Source organism: Artibeus jamaicensis, unplaced genomic scaffold, assembly GCF_021234435.1.
Source record: "Artibeus jamaicensis isolate MK-2021 breed Jamaican fruit bat unplaced genomic scaffold, CSHL_Jam_final scaffold_369, whole genome shotgun sequence".
NCBI classification, from domain to species: Eukaryota; Metazoa; Chordata; class Mammalia; order Chiroptera; family Phyllostomidae; genus Artibeus; species Artibeus jamaicensis.
Genome location: NW_026522042.1, coordinates 1,817,058 through 1,837,431, shown reverse-complemented (window position 1 = coordinate 1,837,431; position 20,374 = coordinate 1,817,058). Strand labels below are relative to the sequence as shown.

The 20,374-nt window shown below is 59.8% G+C and overlaps 1 pseudogene; it reads right to left on the bottom strand.

The window, feature by feature from the left end:
• Positions 1-14,400: 14,400 nt before the first annotated feature.
• LOC128626172 (uncharacterized) lies at positions 14,401-16,504 on the bottom strand (annotated as a pseudogene).
• Positions 16,505-20,374: the final 3,870 nt, after the last annotated feature.

Below are 20,374 nucleotides of genomic sequence, written 5' to 3'. Positions count from 1 at the left end.
CCACACCAATGCCAGGCCCCGCGGTGTCCCTCCCTACTGCATGGCAGTGTCTGCCGGGCTTAAAGCGTGGCAATAATGCTTCTAGAAAGCTGCTCGGGCGACTCCAACACACACCCAAGGATCCTTGGGATTAGACGTCACCCTGGAGGAACTTGGAAGGGCCCCAGCGGAAGGCGCAGATTAGACCGCTGGTCCCCACCCTGGAAAATGGCTGCGATCCCACAGGACGGGGCGGCAGTGCCCAGAGATGGAGCCGAACCGGGGCAGTCTGCATGCTGCCCCACCGCTGGGGACCCCGAGGTGTCACAAGGCCTGGGGCAAACCTACTTAGTAAGCTCCTCCCTGCAGCACCCCCTCCTGCCCCAGGGCCAGGTTTAGGAGACAGGCCCCCAGTCCCCACTGGGCACATCTGAAGCCTGAGGCAGAAGCATCTTAGAGATGCAGGCATGTGGCTCTCCTGTGACCCTCCGGGGGACCTGGCAGCCAAGGCCTCACTGGCCGGCTTGGTTCCACCCTGCTGGAGGTGGGTGCCCAGGGCAACTCCAGGGCACTCCATTTAAACCGAGGCTTCATTCTAATTTCCCTTGACTGAGCCGGCGCCAAGCGGGGAACAGATCGGTTTTTCTTTCCCTGTGGATGTGGCAATTGGCTGTGGGAGGGCCTGGGTGCTGGGGAAGCGGCATGCGCAGGGCAGCAAGGACGGAGTCTGCTGGGTGCTCGCTGCTCCGTCAGGGCGGGAGGCACAGCGCCCCCCCTACCAGCCCAGTGCACTCAGGCCCCCCAGCCCCAGCCCAGCCCCTCCCGGCTGAGGAAAGAGAAACCGCCGACTCTCGGGGAACTGAACAGACTGTGGTGGCTGGAGTTTTGGCACAAAACCTTTATTTCCATCTTTTCCTGCTCCGAGTTCATTTAGAAGGTTTCTCTTTCTTAACTAGGAATGCATTTTCGATGTGCAAAATCTGCTTACCACATTCTCTGGGGCTTTTTCTTCCAACCAGTTCTGAAAACCTACTTTGTTCAAACTGGGCCAACCCCTAAGCCACCCAGAATGCCTGGTTTCCCCCAAATCCACCTCTCGGGGAGCAATGGTTATTAGTCCCCAATCATTTTCTTTCGGGTAGAGACTTTCACGCTGAGGGGATCGTGAGCCCCCGAGACAGTGCGGTCTGACCCGGCCGTGGGCGTGGGGCGGGGGCGGTGCCCGCAGGCTCCTGCCGGCTGTGCGAGTTCCCTCTCCCTCCGATTCCGTCGGCCCGCCGCCGAGGCCTTGGCAAGCCCCTCACCCAGCCAGAACCTCAGTCTCCTCGTTTGTCAATGAAGATATCACCTCCCATTCCCGAGCTACTGTCTGTATAAAACAATGCTGTGGGTGTGGACGTGCTTTCAAAAAGTTAAAAAGTGTGAGATGGCTGTTAAACACGTCCGGGATGAAGGGATGGAGACTGGGAGGAAAATCCCGAGACACCACGAGTTCAGGAGGCACAGCTGCCAAGAAGTGCTTCCTGGAGGCGACTTCAGACTCGCCCTCGGAGAAGGGGAAGGGTTGGGACCCCCCAGGCCCTCCGCACCCCACACAGGGAGGCAACGGATCCTGGGGCTCTGCTGGTGGAGCTCCCAGGCCGCATGCTGGGACGCCTGCCCCTTACCTGGGCCTGCCCGCTCTGGTCACCCTGTCCCCGCTGTAAGAGGACAGAACCACCTGTGAAGCTCCCATGAAGCCTTGTGCGAGCGGGGAGGCCTCCCTCCGTCCGCCAGCTCTGCCGAGCGCCCACCTGGCCTCTAAGTTCTCCTCTGCAGGACTCACGAAGGAAGCCGATCTGAACTCGTCGGCCAGGAAGAGCCACACATTGCGCTTGGACACGGCCGGGTGTCTCACGATTCCAGCCCAAAGGCAGAGGGAGCCAGAGGAGCTCATGGGGCAGCCACTCCTGCGGCCCACTTGTGAGACGGAGAACATTCTGACCCTTCAGACGCCGGAGCAGAGCAGCGGGAAGGGCCCTGTGTGCGGCCAGGCCAGGGCTCCAGAGCCGTTTCTGCCCCCCGGCCACCAGTGTCCTCTCTGAGGCGCAGAAGGTGAAGCGGGGGTGCATCGCCCCCCGTGTTGTTTTCAGGTCAAAAATACACGGCTCTGCTAGGAGACCGTGAGAGAAGCATGTGGCGGACTTCCGGCACCTCTCCTGACGAGTCCACACCTGGAACAGCAGCCGGGGACAGGGCTGCTTCCTTCCCTGTCCCAGGGCCTGCCTGGGGGTCATCCAGGGGGCCGTCAGCTTGTGGGAGCCGGGCATTCACCGAGCTCATGCCTTAGAAGTTCATCAGAAACCACAGCGGACCTCAGTTCTGCTAGGTAAAACCAGCAACGAATACTGATGCCTATTGTTAAAACCCACGTGGGCACGGGGGCCCTCCTGGTTTCCTAGTCCACACACATCCGCAAGCCCCTCTCACCGCAGAAACACGGAGCAGGTGTGACGGGCAAGGAGCTGCATGTTCAGATAGCATTTGAATGTGACCCCTAAGGGTCCTCCTGGCTTGAACAACTACACCTCTGCCTGGAATGAGCACGGGTGTTGGTGAAGAGCAGGGCTGGGCAGCCAGGTGACCCAAGTTCCAAGTGCAGCTGGGGCCCTGTGGAGGTCCGGTTCCCGGGAGGCTGGCTCTGAGTCAGGGGCGGGGGCCCGGGGGCGGCCACTCTGGGAGAAGCAGGAACAAGCAGGACTGCACGGAGGCAGGCGGTGGTGTGCAGAGCAGTCTGGGCGAAGGCCCGAGTCGACTCCCCAGGAGGCTGGAGCTGCCACAAGCCTCCGAATTAACCTGGGAAGGAAGGAGGCTGAGCCTTCAGACCCCTGAGTCAGTCCACCGCGGGACGCGGGCAGCTGGGGACGCAGTCCTGGGCCTGGGCCTGGTGGCTGTCTTCAGCCAAGGCTGTTCCCAAAGAGGGCTGGCGGGCCACCTGCAGCCACAGGTGCAGCAGGTGGAGGTACACTTTGTCCCCACAGGGGCACCCGAGCAGCGTCCCTGTCGGTACCTACCGGACGCATGGCCTTGAGCAGGTCACTGAGCCTCTCCATGTCAGCGCGCTTGCACACGAGCGACCCAGGGGCTGGTGGTGGCTCCTTCGTGGGCTGTGCTCCCCACGGGGGTCGGCAGGTGTGGAGTGTGTGCCGAGTGCTGGCGGCACACCTGGCCCTGTCTGCGAGTTCCTTTCCACATGCCTCTCGTAAGTGTCTCGGGACAGGACGTTCGCATGTTGGGTTCGTTGGGACCGCGGAGCCCTGTGGGAAGATGCCCCCTCAGTGACGTCCCCTGAGGCCCCCTGTTGTCACTGCCACTGTGGGGCCCGGACTCTGAGCCACAGCTCCTGGCCAGCAGGATCACACTCACACCTGACGTTCAGACCGAAAACCGCTCTAGGAAGGACCTGCATGTGGCCGCCCCCTCGGGTGTCCTTCCACCGCTCCTGGGCCTCTGACCACTTCAACGCCGTGGGGCGAGTGGTCTCTCTCCCGCAGAAGGAGCGGCATTTAAGAGCCTTGTCTTCTGGACCTACCCCCAATTCTTTGTATTTTTCCAGGCACCGGGAGGACACATGGGAGGACCCCCGCACCTCCGGTGGGGCTCTCGGGGCGACTCCGGGCGGGGCCTCACTGGCCGGGCCGCTGCACTGGGTGTGGGCTGTGCCTTCCTCGAACTCCCTGTAGCTCTGCGAACCCCTCCCCACCCCCTCTCTCAGAAGGGAGTAAAAAGGGGAGTCTGTGAAGACAGGAGTTTCCGGCCCCGCCCGGGACTGGCCCACATCTGAGACAGTGAAGTCACTGTGCAAATCCTCCCAGCTTTTTGGGTCCTATTTTGCCATCAGGGAAGGTCAGATGGAAACTTACGCTACATGGAAACCTCAAATTACTTTTCTGCCTTCTCACCAATAAGCCCAGTTTTCCCCCGCCCTGACCCAACCACTGTGCTCCCCTCCCTCCTGCCCACCGCCCCGCCCCACCCCTGCCCTGGTCGGCTGCGGCTGCCCAGGCGGGTCCGCAGGGGCCAGGAGAGGAGGACGGCGGTTTTCCATTACACTCCTTCCAAAGCCCAGGCAAGCAGCCGGGAGCAGCTTCCCAGTTTGCAGTCAGTGTGGCAACAGCAGTCTGGGGAGGACGGTCTTTCCAGGAAGAAGACGAACTCCGCTCACAGAGCGATTTGCGGTTCTTTCTCTACTGCACACACACACTGTCACACACTCGCAGTGACGGGGCCTCCCTGCGCCCCTGGGCAGGGGGAGCTGAGCGAAGCACTCCGTCTGGCAGCATGTCCAGGTGAGGCCAGGACTGAGGGTCCCCAAGGGACACTCCTGGCTGCCAGTGCGGGGAAGAACCCCGAGAACAGCAGGGTGGCAGCCCAGGTTCTTGTCCACTGCAGAGCGTGTGGCTTGCAGGCCAAACTACATGCCTCTTTCCTCTGTGACGTGAAAAGGGCCCCGATCGGCTGCCCAGAGTGAGGCCAGGGCACAGACCAGGAGAAGAAGCCGGGGTCAGACGGACAGGGCGGGGGACCCCAGTTAGGAGAGCAGGGCTGCGGGCCCGGCCCGGCACACACCTGCCGTCTGTTCCGGGCCACTTTCCCCAGGTCCACTTTCCACCCTCCCCACCCCCCACTGTCTGCCCCCGGAGGCTGCTCTCGTGGGCTGAGTCCACAGCAACCTGGTCTCTGGCTTCCAGGCGGGTCTGGGCCTTGGCAGCCACTGGCAGGAGATCAGAGGGCAGGAGGGCGGATGCAGGGCTCAGTGCCCTGCCCCCTCCCGCCGCTCTCCGGGGTTGGCCGCCTCTGTCCACTGTGGCTTTACCGCCACAGCCAAACGGCCACACCCTCCGCTGCAGAACCGCTCCTTCCTCTGTCCCCGGCTCCCCGTGGCTGCAAGCCCTGGGGAGACAAAGAGAAAAAGCCACCCTCTGTCTTCTCTGAACCCGTGCCTTCAGGAGCCCTGAAGGATGAGTGATCAGATTCATCTTTGGGGTGTGTTTAGCGGGAGGGGCTCTGAACGTCACAGGGTGTCCCCACACAGGCTCGCAGAGGAACATGACACCTGGGAGCAGCAGCTTCGTTCTTCAGCCTGGAGCCTGAGGCCCGGAGGAGTAGGCCGGTCATCTGGTCTACCTCCCTTAACCCACAGACAGAGTGGGACCTCTGCAGCCACTGGGGAGAGAGGACAGGGAGGCCGAGAGGGAGACATAACTCCCCACCAATGCTCTAGCCACCGCGTCTCGACCTTACCTGCTTCACACAACTTCAGGCACAAACTCCAGAACAGCTAAGGTGGAGGTGGGCCCTGAGGAGCCCTGTGTGTAGAGCGAGAGAGCCTGCACCGTAGACTTGGAAATGACCACGACGTCCCATGTGACTTCAGGGGTGGCGCATGTACCCAGGAGAACCTGGGAAAGTGCGGGAGGAGCGCTCAGCCCACCAGCCCACTGTGCCCCGTGTTTAGGGTCGACCCCTTCTTACAGTCTGCTCGGGATGGGACTCGGTGACGGCACTTTTTGCCTCATCCTTCCCGCCCAGCGTGGGCCACTGATGTAGGAAGCTTTGAAAAACCTTTGTTCACCCAAAACCCCAGGCGCCCTGGGAGAGCGATAAGGCCGTCTGGGAAAAGCAAACAGCAGGATAGTCACAAGAACTGGGGCTAGCACCCCCACTGATAGAACTAATTTTCACATTTAGCCTTTGTACTCTGCTTCTGCCCCATGAACTAATTACCGCATTCCGCTTCTGTATCCCACTTTGCTACGTAGACAGGAAGACCCCATAGGCTATATAAACCCCAAGAATCCTTTGTTCAGGGCTCAGAATTTGGAGACTGACTCCTCTGCGTCTGTGCATATTAATAAACCTCATACTCCAGAATCCCTCAGTGTCTGGTTGCTTCATTTTCCTATAACACCACAGCCAATGGAATTCACATGGACATCTGCCCAGGAGGGATGAGCCTGCCGTCCAGGTTAAGGAAGCAGGTTTCCCTCTCCCGAGAGACTGAGCCCAGGAGCCCCACTGCAGGCAGCTGACCTGGGGCCCTGGAGCAGCAGCCCCTGCCCGGGGATGAAGGGGAGGCTCCGCTCAGCTGGGGCCACCGGGACAGCGGACTGTGAGCCCGAGGGGGAGCCAGCCCACCGCCGAGGGAGCCACGTGGGGCAGGACAGCTTCGTGCTCCCTCTTTACCCCGATTTCCTGTCTCTGTAGGCCCATCAGGCTGCCTCCCCTGGCGCCGGGTTTTAACAGACTTCCCTGAAGTTTTGTCAACAAATGCCCTTCCCTCGCGCGGCACTGAGAGTGGACTGAGTGCATAAACAGCGGAGAAAGGACAAATCTTCCGAATAACGTGAAGGTATTGCCCCCCCGACAGATGGGGCTCACCCCTCCCTCCCGTTCCGTGTGGGCCAGGCTTCCGGCCGACTTCTGAAGGTAGGGCTGAAAAGGGAGGGACAGTGGCCCTCCGGCAGCGAGTGCCTGGCAGACACCACTTCCCCCAGGCGGTGAGTGCGACGTCACCCGTCACAGGGGTGTCATGTCCCCTGACACTGACCCCTGGACAGGAAAAGGTACTACGCCCCTGTCATACTTTCCCCCAAATCTACCACTCTGCTCAAGTAATGAGAAAACGTCAGACGAGTGCAACTTGGGGACATCCTACAGACTAACTCCTCTTGGAAACAGGAGCTGACATGTAACAGGGTGCAGCCAAGGAGGGCCCCAAGTGGGGATTTGTAATGGGGTCCAGAACCCAGGGTGTCCAGGAAATATAGGAAATGTGTGTGTGTGTATGGGATGTCCTCGCCCCCACAAGTCTGAGCTGGGGGATGGGGCGCATGGAGCAGGGCCATTGAGAGCTGTTTTGCACAGCAACGGTTTCGCAGCTAACCTCTAGGATGGTCATTTAACGCATCTATAACCTTTAACTGGTTTCATAGATATGTTAAACAGCTGTGGCCATGCTTTGAGCCAGGGGGTGGGAGTGACTTCAACCCATGATGCAACTGGGAGGAAACTCCCCCTTGTTACTGTGCCTGCATGAGAGCTCGGAGTTGATTGGCTCCACGCCACGCGGCCACGCCTGCCCAGACTCACTATGGCAGCCCAGTAAACCCAGAGGGATACGGGAGTCCCAGGGAGTGTAGCCAATTGTGGGAGGAGTCAGAAATGGGGCTGCGGAGGAGGAGGAAGAGGACTCCGGGATTTAAACCCAGACAGGGCAGCCCAGTGCGTTTTTTGGGGTGGGGGGGTGGGAACCAACTTGGTCAAAGGTGGGACCACGCAGCTTCGGGGTGTGCCCTTTTGCCATGTGGCTTAGGAAGCGGGACTTTGCCTGGAAGAAAAGGCATGAAAGGACCCTTGCTAGTGGGCCATGGGAAGGTGCCGCGCGGTTTTGGATTAAGGAGATCACGGCGGCGACACAGCTGACGGTGGCGGAACCAAGTGGCTGCCTAAGCCACCGACTTCTACTTCTTTCCTGAGATACGGTACCCCAGACTGGGCTAAGGGGGGAAGGAAGGACTATGTGTTTGTGAGCATTCTAAAGGACTTTAGTATTTTAAAGAAGACATTAAGTCATCACTCTAAGTCTGTATAACCATTTAAATAAATAATCCCTTTCCTTTTCACCAATTTCTGGTATTGAGAGACGTCTTTCCCTGGCAGTGAACCAAGTACTGGGGGGAGGAACCCCCTGGAGCACAAGGGTGGGTCCACTCGGTAATAGTACATTGTTCACCCCTCCGGGGTTTGTCCGTAACAGTCACAGCCGGAGACATGACAGCCAAAGGACAGCGGTGTCCTGAGTTGGGTCCTGGGAAGAGAGGGATAGTGGTGGAGACATTGGTGAAATGCAGATGACGCATGTCATGTGGATAAGAGAGTCAAGTGAGGCTAGTTTCCTCCTTGTGACTGGAGATGTCAGCTTGAGCGGAATCGGACGAGGATGCACGAGGACTCTGTGCTGTCCCTGCACCTTTCTGTGAACCTAAAAGAACACATTTCAGGAAAAGGAGGGGATGATGGCGGAGCTCACTGAACCCCTGGGAGGACTGGAGAGCTACTCCACAGGGACCCCACAGCAAGGACCGCAGGGCACGCGAGTGGCAGACCAGGCCAGCAGCAGCTGCTCCAGAAACCGGCTGTCACTTTGCTGCCCCCATCGGCCACCGGGGTAGAGTCTGACACCGGCTTCCTCCCAGAGCTGGCTGTGTTTGCAGGTTAGCCGCGGGGAGGCGGGGCCCGGTGCCCCCATCCAGCTCTGTCCCCGTAGGGGGAGCTCTGCTTCATACAAGGAGAGCATTCCAGACAGAGGGAGGTGGTTCCAGTGCCCCGTGGCAGAGGGAAAGACAAATGTCCATCACAGCGGTCTCATCGGAGGGGTCGGCGAGGCCCCTGGCAGGAAGGAGCATGTAGATGGGGCATCATCACCGGGAAACCAAAGTCGAAATAAAACTCAGCAGCCCCCGGCCCTCAGCCTGTAGCAGCGGGGAGACTCCGATAGACAGCGAAGCATCCCAGCCCTGTGGCCGTTCTGCTCTTCTCACGGAGCGTGCGCAGAAAGCAATAAATTAACTTCGTTTTGTCTTCCCCGGCCCCTTCAGTCAGCACCGGGGGGCCAGGCTGCTGAGCGTCCAGCCAGGGGCAGGGCACTCCTCAGCAATTTCCTGGTCTCTCTTGGGTAACGCACACAGTTCTAAGGTCACTTTGAGTCACAGATGACAATTTCAGCTCAGCATTAGAATGCCCAGCCTTATGTAGCAGTAAGAATTTCAAGTTCGCTGTTAAGTCAGGGCGTCCTTCCTCCCACGGTGTGAGCCTGAGGTCAAGGGAGGGCAGGGTTTCTCTCCCCCCTTGTCTGTCCTCCCCCTGGCTAATCCCGGTTTCTGCCCCTCCAGGGCCGAAGTCCCTGAGGGTGAGCAGGTCAGAGGCAGAGAGCCTGGCACTGAAGGTGCTGCCCAAATGGCTGGACATACGACCTCCGCTCCCACAGATGCTCACAGCGGCCTTTTCTTATGAGCTCTGACCCCCCGGGGACTGGGCGCCTCTCACCCGCCGTCCTCCACAGAGCGGCTACAGCTCTTCCCTGGCTGGGTTTCCTTTCTTCCTCATCCCCCAGAGATCCAGGGGTCTCTCTCCAGACCACCTTCTCGAGCAGGACCTAGGATGACCCCGTGCCAGCCCATCTGGATTCACGTCTGGTCCCTGGGGAGCACTTGCTGGCCGGACAGACCCTGGAGGACCTGGCCTCCTGTCGGGGGGGGGGCTCCTCGTTGGGCCGTGAGAGCGGCTAGCGGGTCTCCCTCCCCCTCCGTCCTGTGACTGCTCCGTGCCCCTCAGATGTGAGGGACACACACTGCGCTGCCCTCGCTGCGGGCCCCTCAGAGCCTCTCCCTGAGCCTGAGTCGGGAGCTCAGACAGTCCCCCCACCTCCTGTGAGGACGGAAACGGGACAGAACTCAAGGCAGAAGAACAGCTCGCTCTAAAGTTCTTCTCCATCCATTTCTAATTCCCGACTCTTTCCACCCAAAATGTGGAAGGGGGAGTTCACGAGCCACCCAGACTCTATCACTTCTCTGGAAAATTTTTGCTCCGAACTGTGGTCTCCATCATCCGGGTGTTTCATCTGACCCTCCATGACCTCTCTGGGGCCTCTCCTGGCTGTCCCAGCTTCCGAGGACAGGCCAACCGCCAGCCATCCTCGGAGGAGAGTGGGGCAGGGAACCCGCACGGTCAGCTCGCCCAGCGCGGGTCTGGCGGACGCGCCTATCCAAGGACCCTCTCAGTGCCGTCAGCTTCCCCATTGTGATGTGCGCTCTAAGCCCAGACCAAGACTGCCGCTTCTTCCTGCGGGACCACTCTTGGTCCTGCGAGAAGACATGGCTAATGAGGGCTAGTTTCCGGGCCCAGGCACCCGGCAGGGACGCTGTCCCAGAGGGGGAGGGAGGACACAGGACCGAGAGGGCGGTTTCGGGACATCTGGCCTCCGGCTGCTGTTCCAGCAGAGCCTTCCAGGGGTCCCGCCAGCGCAGGGCCTCCTGCTCCCGCTGCGGCGGGACTTGAGTCTCTGGGCCCAGTGACAGGCCTGGAGAGGGATGGTGCGCCAAAGGTCCCATGACGGACCAGGAGGCAGCGACGCCCTGCCCATGGTCCGAGGTCCCAGGGCACACAGCACTGGAACATGGGCTGTCATCTTGGCCGGGGTCTCCTCAAAAGCAGAGGCCCACTTGTGAGTTTGAGAGGGGACTGGGGAAGAGGGGTTGTCAGGGGGAGGGTCAGGGGACAGCAGGGCAGGGGGAGGGCCCACACACCGGCATACTTGTGTTCCGTCCTTGGGACCCTCTGGGGGCCTCGCAGAGTGCCTTTTGGAGGTGTTCACATGGGTGACAAGGGAGGTCTTTGTTCTTCAGCTCCACTTTGCCCCTGGACCAGGGCGATTTCCCAGGGGGATGGCGCCCCTTACCCCTGGGGGGCCAGAACAAGTCCCCACAGGCCGAGCAGGGACAGGGGGCCCCAGGAGAGGCACGCACACCACACACTCATTTACAGCTGTCCCTGCCTGGAACTGGCCACCACAGGCACAGCTGGGGAAGGAGCCAAGTGAAGAGGATTTGAAGGGACATTCTGGGAGGTCTCAGATGCAGCTGCAGAACGTGCAGGACTCAGTGACCGTGAAGAGGGGGGTGGGGGCGTCATCTTCAAAGGTCATTAGAATTCCAAGATGGCGACAGCAGCGCCCTCAGCAAGCCCAGGGTCCCTGTGTGTGGCCCCAGGGGCCCGTGCAGACTGGGCGTGCCCATTAAGCTGGCCTCACCTGGACTCGGAGGTAGCAGGTCGCCCCTCAGCCTGACACTCACATGCACGCATGCACACAGGTACACACTGCATACACACGCATGCCCACATACAGACACACTCTCCGTGTTCCAGAAACCCCCGCCCCCATCTCCGGGGAGCCCAGATGTAGAGGAGCTGAGCCCCACCCTCCGCCTCCCCTGCAACTCTGACCACACACCTGCAAGCAGGGCGTCCACCGGGCAGGGGGAGCGGGAGGCGAGGGCAGGTACTGGTCAGGGGCAGTTCTGACCGGCGGCTCTGTGCTGAGGTTCCCAGGCCAAGATCTAATCTGAGCAAAGGAGAGAATTTTTCATAACATGCCCTTTTTTTCTCCATAAACAGCTTTATTGTAAGATTCCGTCCTTGTTTTAAAAATGAAATGACGGTGATGATCACTTAAGAAGCACTTTCTACTCTGCTAAGGAAGGCTACTCATGTTTTCTCCAGAGGCAGCCAGCCCTTCGGCGGCCGGGTCCCCACGAGCAAAGCGGGTGCTGGAGGCGGTGGGGGCGGGGACGGAGGGTCCGGGTTCCCGCGCTCAGCACCGGCATCAAGATCGAGGGCCTGGCTGTGCAGGGAACCTGCTCCGGCTTGGACGGGAGGGGACCTGCGTGTGCCCAGCGGCTCCAGGCCTCTGCCAGACGGAGAGGCATGAACACCTCTGAGCTCCAGCCGGCCCCGCATTGCCGAGGCTCCGTCTCAGGGCGGCGGGAAAAGCCCCGCCAGCAGGCAGAGCACGCACACCCTCCGGCGACGCTCTCCGAGCCTCCGGTTTGCACCAGTGTCTTCACGCGTAGCTCTTTGCAAACGCCGTACAAGCCTCGGTGAGAAAACCCCTTTGTAGTGGTGGGTAGAGCACCCCCCTCGTCGAAAACACTGCGTGAGGAGGACGAGGAGGAGGACACCAACCTCAGTGACTGCGTCCCAACATTTAACCGAGCCCACGGAGAAAACTGCTCGCGCTCGCCCTGCTTTTTGGCAGAGGAAGCTTGAGGGCTGGAATAAGTGACTCAGTCACACTTCTTGGAAGTGGAGAGCCAGCGTCCAAAACAGACCCAGAGTCTATTTCTAACCACAGCGCCATGTCACCAGGCTTGGTGAGAATGAGGGGGGTGCACCAAGGGACAGGGACGCGAGGCTGGCTGAGAGGCGGCCCTGGGGACACGCTGTGGCAGGCCAGCCAGCAACCTGGTTTCTGCTGCCCCGCCCGGCGAGCAGCTCGTCAAGGGCAGACACGAGGCTTTCCTGACCTCTCTGTCCCTCATCTCTCCTGCCACTGCGACCCTGTAGGAGGCCGCTGCAGAAATAGGCCACCTCTGGTGTGTCGAAGAGTGTCTGGTACCCAGGGCCTCACATACCGTAGGTGCCTAATCAATGCTTGCAGCCTCTGCACCATCCCTGGGAAGCGGCCAGAGGTGTCCCCACGCATGCTGGCCCAGGGCTCCCTCCCTGAGCAGGTGCCTCTCCCCCTGCACAGGACTGAACTTACGTAGTGACATGCTCTGAGAGATGCAGGCCCCGTCCCCAAGTTGAGGGACTGTCACCGACAACGGGCCACCGTGAAAGAGTTGCAGCTCCGCCCGTGCCAGACGCCACTTCAGACTGACTTCCAATTTCCAAAACTTCAATTTCCAACACTGAACAGGGCGCTGCCAACGCACTTAGCTCATGTTTTGTGGGAGCCAGCGCCGAAGGGTAGGCCTCGTCTCCTTTCGGCCGAACCCGCCTGCGGGTCAGCGGACGGCTGCAGAGCCTCTGGGACAAGCCCGTGCCAGCCCCACATTCGTCAGGATTGAGGGCGGAGTCTGGGTCTCACCCAGGTGCTGCTGCTCTAACAGGTACACACGAGCCGTGTCCGTGGTCGTCGTGAAGCACTCATGTCTGTCTTGTTAGTTCTACGGGTCTGGAGCTGCAGCGTGAACAGGAAGGACAGGAGGGGAGGCCCCAGACTCCTGTGTGCGGCCAGGCTGGTCATCGCAGCTCCAGGGGGCTTATGGCTGAAGCAAGGAAGAGGCCAAGAGGTCCCGGAGCCAGGATGTCCGGCTCTCCCTCACACACAGCACTGGCCTTCTCCTTGCCCAGTCGAGGGAGAGCGACACCCACAAGGGCACCTGCGAGGGGCTCGCGGCCTTCTCCCTGCATGCTGCTGCGGCCCACACGGCCGCTCTGTCCCCCCTTAGCAGCCGGCCGCGTGGACCAGGCCCCAGGACGAGTCTGTCCGAGTTGCAGAGTGACCGAGCCAACCTTGGCTTACAACGCTCATTCCCACTCCTTCCTAATGGGGTCAAGTGCAGAAACACTTGAAAGGGCCCCCATATGACTCAGGAAGCCAGACACGCTGGAGAGATCGCTTCTGGGTTCCTTCCACGGCAGCCGTCCAGGGCACCAGAGCCCCCGACCCACGCCGCGGGCAGTCATCTCCAGGCCTGAGGGTTCTCTGCTCCCATTTATTCTGCAGACGTGAAATCTGCTTCCACAAATTGCAGCTCAAACTGGGTCAGGAGGGGAAAGCAACTTCAAGGCCTGGAACGGGGCTGGGGGAGGCTTGTCCACGTGGAACACATCAGAGGCTCAGACTTTCGGAGACACTTTGACCCCGTCTTGACCTTTGTAAACGTGCACCCTTGTTCTTTTTCCCTCCCGATGTGTCCCACCTGTGCACACAGGGCAAGAGTCTTCCTCAGCGAGGAATGTGAAGGAACGAGTCTGCCTCGAGTTCGGTTTGGTTTCAACACCTCCTCCCTGGAAAACGTTCATGTTCACTGTTTGACGGTTTACTGTAGGCAGTCGAAGCCTCAGACACACTACGGAGTTTTCGTTCTTCCATTCTGCTTCTGGAGCTCAGTCTTCGCCTTGGCTGGGTGGTGGGTTCCCCGATCCTGACCTGGGAGTGCAGGCAGACTCTCCTTACGGCCTCGGCCGGGTTTCTCAGCCTCGGCCCTCCGGACATGCTGGGCCGGGCCGCTCTTCATTGTGTCTGTTCGGGGGTCACGGGGTCTCGGGCAGCTTTTTGGCCTGTGCTCTCCAGGTGCTCACAGCGCCAGCTGCGAGAACCAGAAAAGTCTCCAGACATTGCCACGGGTCCCCTCAGCGGTGATGTCCCCACCCGACAGCAGCGGCCAGCCTTAAGAAAATTGTTAAGAAAAGAAACATAAATATTAGAGTAGACACCAATTTCAAAGACCAAAATCTTTGTTTCCCAAGTGTATCAAGGCTTGGAGAGTATTTCTAGTGGCCCAATTGCCACCCCGGTGTCCTCCCTGATGACATGGGACTGACCCAATGGAGTCCGATGTGGCAGAGACCTCTCCCCACCCCAGAGGGGTATCAGTCTAGAGAGTCAGAGAGACAGAGTCAGAGAGACAGAGTCAGAGAGACAGAGAGAGACAGAGTCAGAGAGACAGAGAGTCAGAGAGAAGGAGGGGGTGGGGAGGGAAGAGAGTAGAGAAGAGACAGAAGAGAGTGGAGAGAGAAGTAGGGGGAGACAGAGAGCCCTCAGGGAGAAACAGAAAACGCCCTCCCGCGTCATCTCCAGCTCCCCCATTGGCCCTGCGGCGGCCCTCGGGCCCACACGTCTGCCCCGCTCAGCGAGGGGTTTAAGCTTGGCCACATCTGCGCACTCAGAGTCAAGGCCAGAAGCAAACACAGGCCCTCAGGGTGGAGAGCCGCCGAGATGAGCGTGTGGCAAAGTTCCAGCAGACACGTTAACACCCAACCTTGCAGCCATGGCTGAGCGCTGAGGCCTGGCAGGCCCAGGCTTCCCTTGTCTTCGTGTGTCAGCACCCATCCCAGTCAGTGGCACACAGTAGGTGGTCAGTAAGGAAGAACCCTGGGGCTACGCCCAGAACTGGCTGGGCCTCAGGGTTGGGTTGGTCTGTTGGCAGAGCTGGATGGCAGCAGGACCCAGAGTCAGCCGTGTCTCTCGGGCGCCTTTCCCCTGGCTCCGTGACAGCAGAGGCCACCTGCCTGGGGGGCAGGGCTCTGCAGAAGGGGCGTCACCGTGACAGTGGACTCAGACAGGCTCCCTTCTGGCCTAGGACTTGGTCTCATGGGTTCCAGGTTCGTCTGGGGCTCGATGAGGTTTCGCCTTTTCTACCTGCAGCCAGACACAGGAGGCCACCGCAGGCATGCTCAGCGGGAAGGTCATGGCAGCCAAGGGCAGGGCACGACAGCTCTCACGGGGCTAGGTGGGTGCCGCGGGGCTGGCTGTGGTGGCAGCTGGTGGCCAGAGGGCCCTGGGGGAGAGGCCTTGCCTGCAGAGCTGGGCCGTCACCCCTGGGCTGTCCCCGGGCATCTGTTTCCTGCGTGGGGTCTGGGTCGCCGTCCCCAGAGTGTCCATCTGTGCCACGGATTCCAAGGAAACTGCAGGCTTTCCCCGAGAGAGAGCTGAAGTCATGATGACTTCGCTGTGACTTCTCTGTCATCTGCAGTGACCGACAGAGAACTCTCGGGCGGGAGAGCGTGCAGGAGTGGTGCGTCAGGCGGCACTCACTAGATGAAGAGCAGATGCCCTGCCGGCCACACAGGGTTTTGCTTGAGCAAGAACAGGAAGGAGCCGTTGAACCTGCTCTTCCCCGATAGACTGGCATGTGGGTGCAGCGGCAACAGCCCTCAGTCAAGGTCCTTCTGAGTGAGCAGGGTGGCGTCTTCATCACAGCGCCGGGGCCCACTCTTTGTACGAGTCTTCCATGGACGGGAGGCCCTGGCACCTCAAATCTGGGGTCGCCGTGAGCCCTCACAGCGAGTCCCATCGCACCGAGGCCCTGTCCTCTCAGTGGTAAAGCCACTCTGCTGGCAACAGCCAGGCTGGACGGACCAAGTCCACAGTAAAGGCTGCACTTGGGTTGGGGTCTGATGGGAACAGTGAGAACTGCAGCTGGTTCCCGGAGGCAGTGACCTCTGCCACGTGGCAGGAGAGCCTTCCCAAACCCAGGTCGTCCTGTGCAAGCCGAAAACCAGCTGGTTTTCCATGAGCAGACGGGGAGGCCGTGTCACCTGGGAAGTGACATGGGGGCTCCCCCCTCCCGTCACCACTGATAGGTGGGCACAGGTGGTAGGGACGGTTGTCTGGCCCAGTGGGAAGAGGAGGTCCGTGGGGTTCATGAGGGTGACGGCAGTGGGGATGACACCCAGGGGGAGGAGCTGGTAGAGGGGCAGTGACGGCTATCGTCGCGTGGAAGTGAAACTCGCCAGGGGAGGGGCAGCCGCCTTGTGTGAACCACGCCTGTGTGTTACCAGCGTCGGCCTGTGAGGAGGGAGTGGGGAAGGGGTGTGTCCGGATTGTGGGCCGGTGACGGAAGATCACCATCAGGTTACAGATGAGCAGGTATCTGACCTCCTCCTGAGGACTGTCCCACGGGGCGCCCAACCCGCTGCCATGGCCGACGCAGCCCAGGACGGCTCTGGCTGCGGCCCAACACAAAAGTGCAACTTTACTTAAAACATGATGAGACTTTGTTGTGATTATGTGTTGCCAGGTATTTAGTGTGTGGCCCAGCGATGCCCAAAGTTTGGACGCCCCTGGGAGTTCTTCTACCTTCAGGCCTTCTGGTCCCACAGCCAACCTACTGCCCTGCAGGCCTTTCGACCGAAGCCCTTTTGCCCTTCATTCTGGCACCTGGTGGTTCATGGGAGAGATGGCGGTGGTAAGCATCTCTTCCGGAAGGTCGGCCTCTAACTTGGGGACAGATGTACCCTTCGGGTGTGGCCACACAGCAAAGGGAAAATTGTCCGCCAGTGTGACTCAGAGTCATCACGAAGGTGTGTGACCCCAGACTTACTGCCTATGTGCTGGGAAAAATTGGGGTTTCCTTCTGCCACACTCCTCTCTCCGACCAGGACGGGTCCACGGTGAGGAGGAGAGGTCGCCTGGACCCAGACCTCGCGGGAACGGGCTGAGATGCGGGCACTTTCCACCAGTGGCTAGAACCTTCCGCCTTGGGTTGGTCCGTGAGAACCTCGCCTCCCTCCCTGGCAGCTGCCCTTGACAAAGGGGAACTGTGGACAGCACGGTGGAATTTCATCAGAACTTTCCCACGACACTGTGACGCTGCTTCTCCCTCACGGGCCTGTCCCTGTGGATTATTCCCAGCACCTTCGCTGGTCCAGAACCTGGGTCAGCATCACTACCCAAGGTGTGTGAAAAAAAAATAACCTTTAATGTGCACACCACACCTTTCGGTCAACATGGCGGGCCGGGGAGCCTGACAACCTTGAGATTCGCGGTGAAGTGCTGGTCTCCTGACGTCCCCCCGCCAGGCGGACTCCGCCCAGGGGAGCAGGTGCTGCTTTCAACTCCCTTCCCCCACAAGACCCTCCCTGTGCGTCACTTCCATTTCCTAGCAACAGTTTTCAGCCGAGGGCACGGCATGCTCACCACACAGCAGGACACATGGAAGTCTGCAAAGCGAACGGGCCGCCGTCCCGCACCACCATGAGGCAGCCTGGATGGGGGGAGGCCAGGGGAGAGAGCGTGGAAGAATGAACGCCTTTTTCTAACTGTAGGTTTTATTTCGGAGGTTGGTGTCATGGCCCTGGCAGGGGGAAAGGAACGGCTTCTTTCCAGATTGTTCCTGCTTCAGCGATTACAGACGCGGTGTGGACCACAGCTCGGTGGCTTCACCTCTATTTGCAATCCGAGGACTCAGCCACCCCGGCTCAGTCACTTCGTGTGGCAGTGACATGGAGCCCCTTGGGCCGGGGCTGCCGGCAGGGAGGGCGCAGAGAAGGTGCAGGAAGCTCCCGCTGTCCAGCGTGCGTCCTCAGGGCCCACATGCCGGTGGACTTTCAGCCGCTCTCTGGCCGGCCGCGCGGTCAGGACAAACTCAGCCCCCGGCTCCGGGAGCACCAGGAGGGCTGGCGCACTTGTGAGATGGAGGAGGTGCGTGTTCCTCAGGGCTCAGCCTGCTCACACTGGAATTAGTGTGCATGTCCGTGCAAAGCCACATTAAAAACGCGGCACCATTGGTTGGACCTCGGCGATTCCACAGTTGAAAGGACCTGTCAGAGAAAGGAAACACGCTGATGTTGCGATGATTCGAGTCTCCACGGGGGTGGTCTGCCCTCCGAGGATAGAGACTGAACATCCCCAAACGAGCCACCAAACCCTTAACTCCTCTAAGTCACGTCTTTTTTCGACCTGCTGTCCATTATAATAATGGGACTTGGCCGTGGGTGTCCACATCAGGACGGCCTGGGACGAACTCACAGCGTGGTGTTTGGGTACCGCACCGGTCGATAGGGTTTGCCGACCTGCTGCCCCGGTGCACAGGCGCGTCTAGAACCAGGCTTTCGGTCTCGTGAGGTTTCATGGAATCCAAGCTCTCTGTCCCCAGAGTCACCAGAAACTGTTGCTGAGGTTTTCTGTTCCTCGTCTTACTCAAGGATGAGGCCGAGAGACAGGAGAGAAAATAACCCATCTCTACATTCCCTCATCAAGGAGCAAGGTTACTCCTGAGAGACTGGAGTTCCCCCCAGAGAGTACTTTCTGGTACTAACTAGTAACAATTCCCCAGAAGTTCCCGGAGTAAAAGTTTTATTTAGCAAGTCTGCCATTTCCAGTCCCCGTTTAAGGCTTATGAGTCATTAATGTCTTCCTCCCCGCAGAAACAGGGGCCACGCTGTGGGTTTTGGACTGGCGGGGGGCTCTGTAAAGCCTCCTCTCTGGTGGACAGAGGCGTAACAGCATAAGACCAAACGGTCCAGTGTTTCCGTGGGAGCAGACCCCGTCCGTGAGCCCAGAGGAGAGGTTTTCCTGGAGCCCCACAAGCTTGCTGAGCCCTCCCTCGGGACAAGCGAGAGTCCGCTCCCCTGGGAAACACATAACCAGGTATTCGAATAACCTAAGGGCTGCTGAGACCTGCAGAGGGGGAGATCTTCCCAGGGAGAGAGCCGTTATCGCCGTAGGAAGAGCCCACAGGAAGGCCCGGAGTTTCTGAGGGAAGCGATCGGAGGGCCCTGCCCATGGCGTTGAACTTCAGGAGACCAGCGGAGTTCTGTTACAGGGCCTGCTGTTGCAAAGGCGATTCGAGCGGGAAAACAGGTGAGCGGGCAGCTGCCGTGTCTGACATGGAGCGCGCATTTGATGAGGCTCCTCCAAGCAGCTGAGCTTGGAGACTGGGGAGTGGGACTGGCCGAGCTGGCCGGCCACTGGCCAGACGGGCCCTGGAAGCAGTTGGAGGTGAGTGGCCTTTGAGGTTTAGAAGACAACTTTCACCTCATCAGCTTTAAGGGTCTGGTTCTAAGGGTCACGGGGTGCAGGGCGGGTGGTCAGAAAAGGAAGACAGACTCCACAACTCTATGAGGAAAAGCACAGGGTGAACCCGAGGAGGGGAGGGTCCCCGGGGACTGGACGTTTCATTACTGAGAAGGGAAGCCGGCCCGGGAACACTTCCGACCGCCCCGCGCGTTCCCACCGTGTGAGCAGTGGACAGATAGGCCGCTTCCCGGAGCCCTGGGCCCTGGGGTGAAGGAGGGGGAGGGATCTGTTGGCCGTGGGTTGAGATTAGCCCAGAGATACTCCCTTTCACAGATGGGATCTTTCTGGACTGTCCTTAGAATTCCAGCACGTGAGTGTAGAAGGAAAACCAGAGTGAAAAAGAATCACTGTTTGGCAACCTCCACAGCAGATGAATGTTTCAGGCAAGAATCTGGGAAGGGTTGCTAACACGAGAGAGGAACCGCGATGAGATGCTGGGAGAGAGAGCTCCCAGGGGTCTCCGCACAGGGCACTCACCGGGGGTCACAGGGGTGAGCGGTGCCGTCCAGGGGAGAGGCCTGCGGGGTGGCGCCTGACCGGGAGACGAAGGAAACCTCAACAGCGGCAGACGAGTGACCTCAACGCCTCCCGACGTGACGCTCTCGTGACACCAGTGCCAGCAACGCACAACCCGCACCTGGTCCCTCGGAGGCACCGCAGAAAGCCAACCCGAGGACATTCCGTAGACAACTGGCCGGCCTCTCAGAAATGTCCGGGTCTCGAAAGCCAACATGACCCCAGATGGCTCCAGGTGAAGCAGAGGAAAGACGCCTGCCGGCTAAATGCCCTGCTTCGCGCTGGTGACCTTCCGTCTTTCACTGCAGAGGACGTCCCTGAAACGGCAGCGTTGCGTCCCTGTCAGCCCGTGGTGTCCCCATTGTACGGGGGCCATGAAAGAGAGGCCTTGCTCCAGGGCCCACCCCCGAGGTGTTTCCGGAGAGGGGCCTCGAATCACCTCCACCACCGGCTCTCGGAATTTCGGAAGTGAGGGCATGAGTGTGCACACGAGTGAGTGTGTGCCTGCGCTTAGGCGTGCATGTGTGTGAGTGTGTGTGTGAAAGAAAGGTAGTCAGACGCTCATATGTGGGGAGTATCGATTAAAGTAGATGGGGATTTCAAGAATTGCTCTGTAAGTCTGAAATTATTTTAAAATAAAAAGTTAAAAGGATAATTAAAAATGTAACCTCATGGCGCTTCACTATGTCAACTTCAAGCAAGGACCACTAGCTCTTTTTCCCTGAGGCCCCCTTTCTCGGATGAATCAGA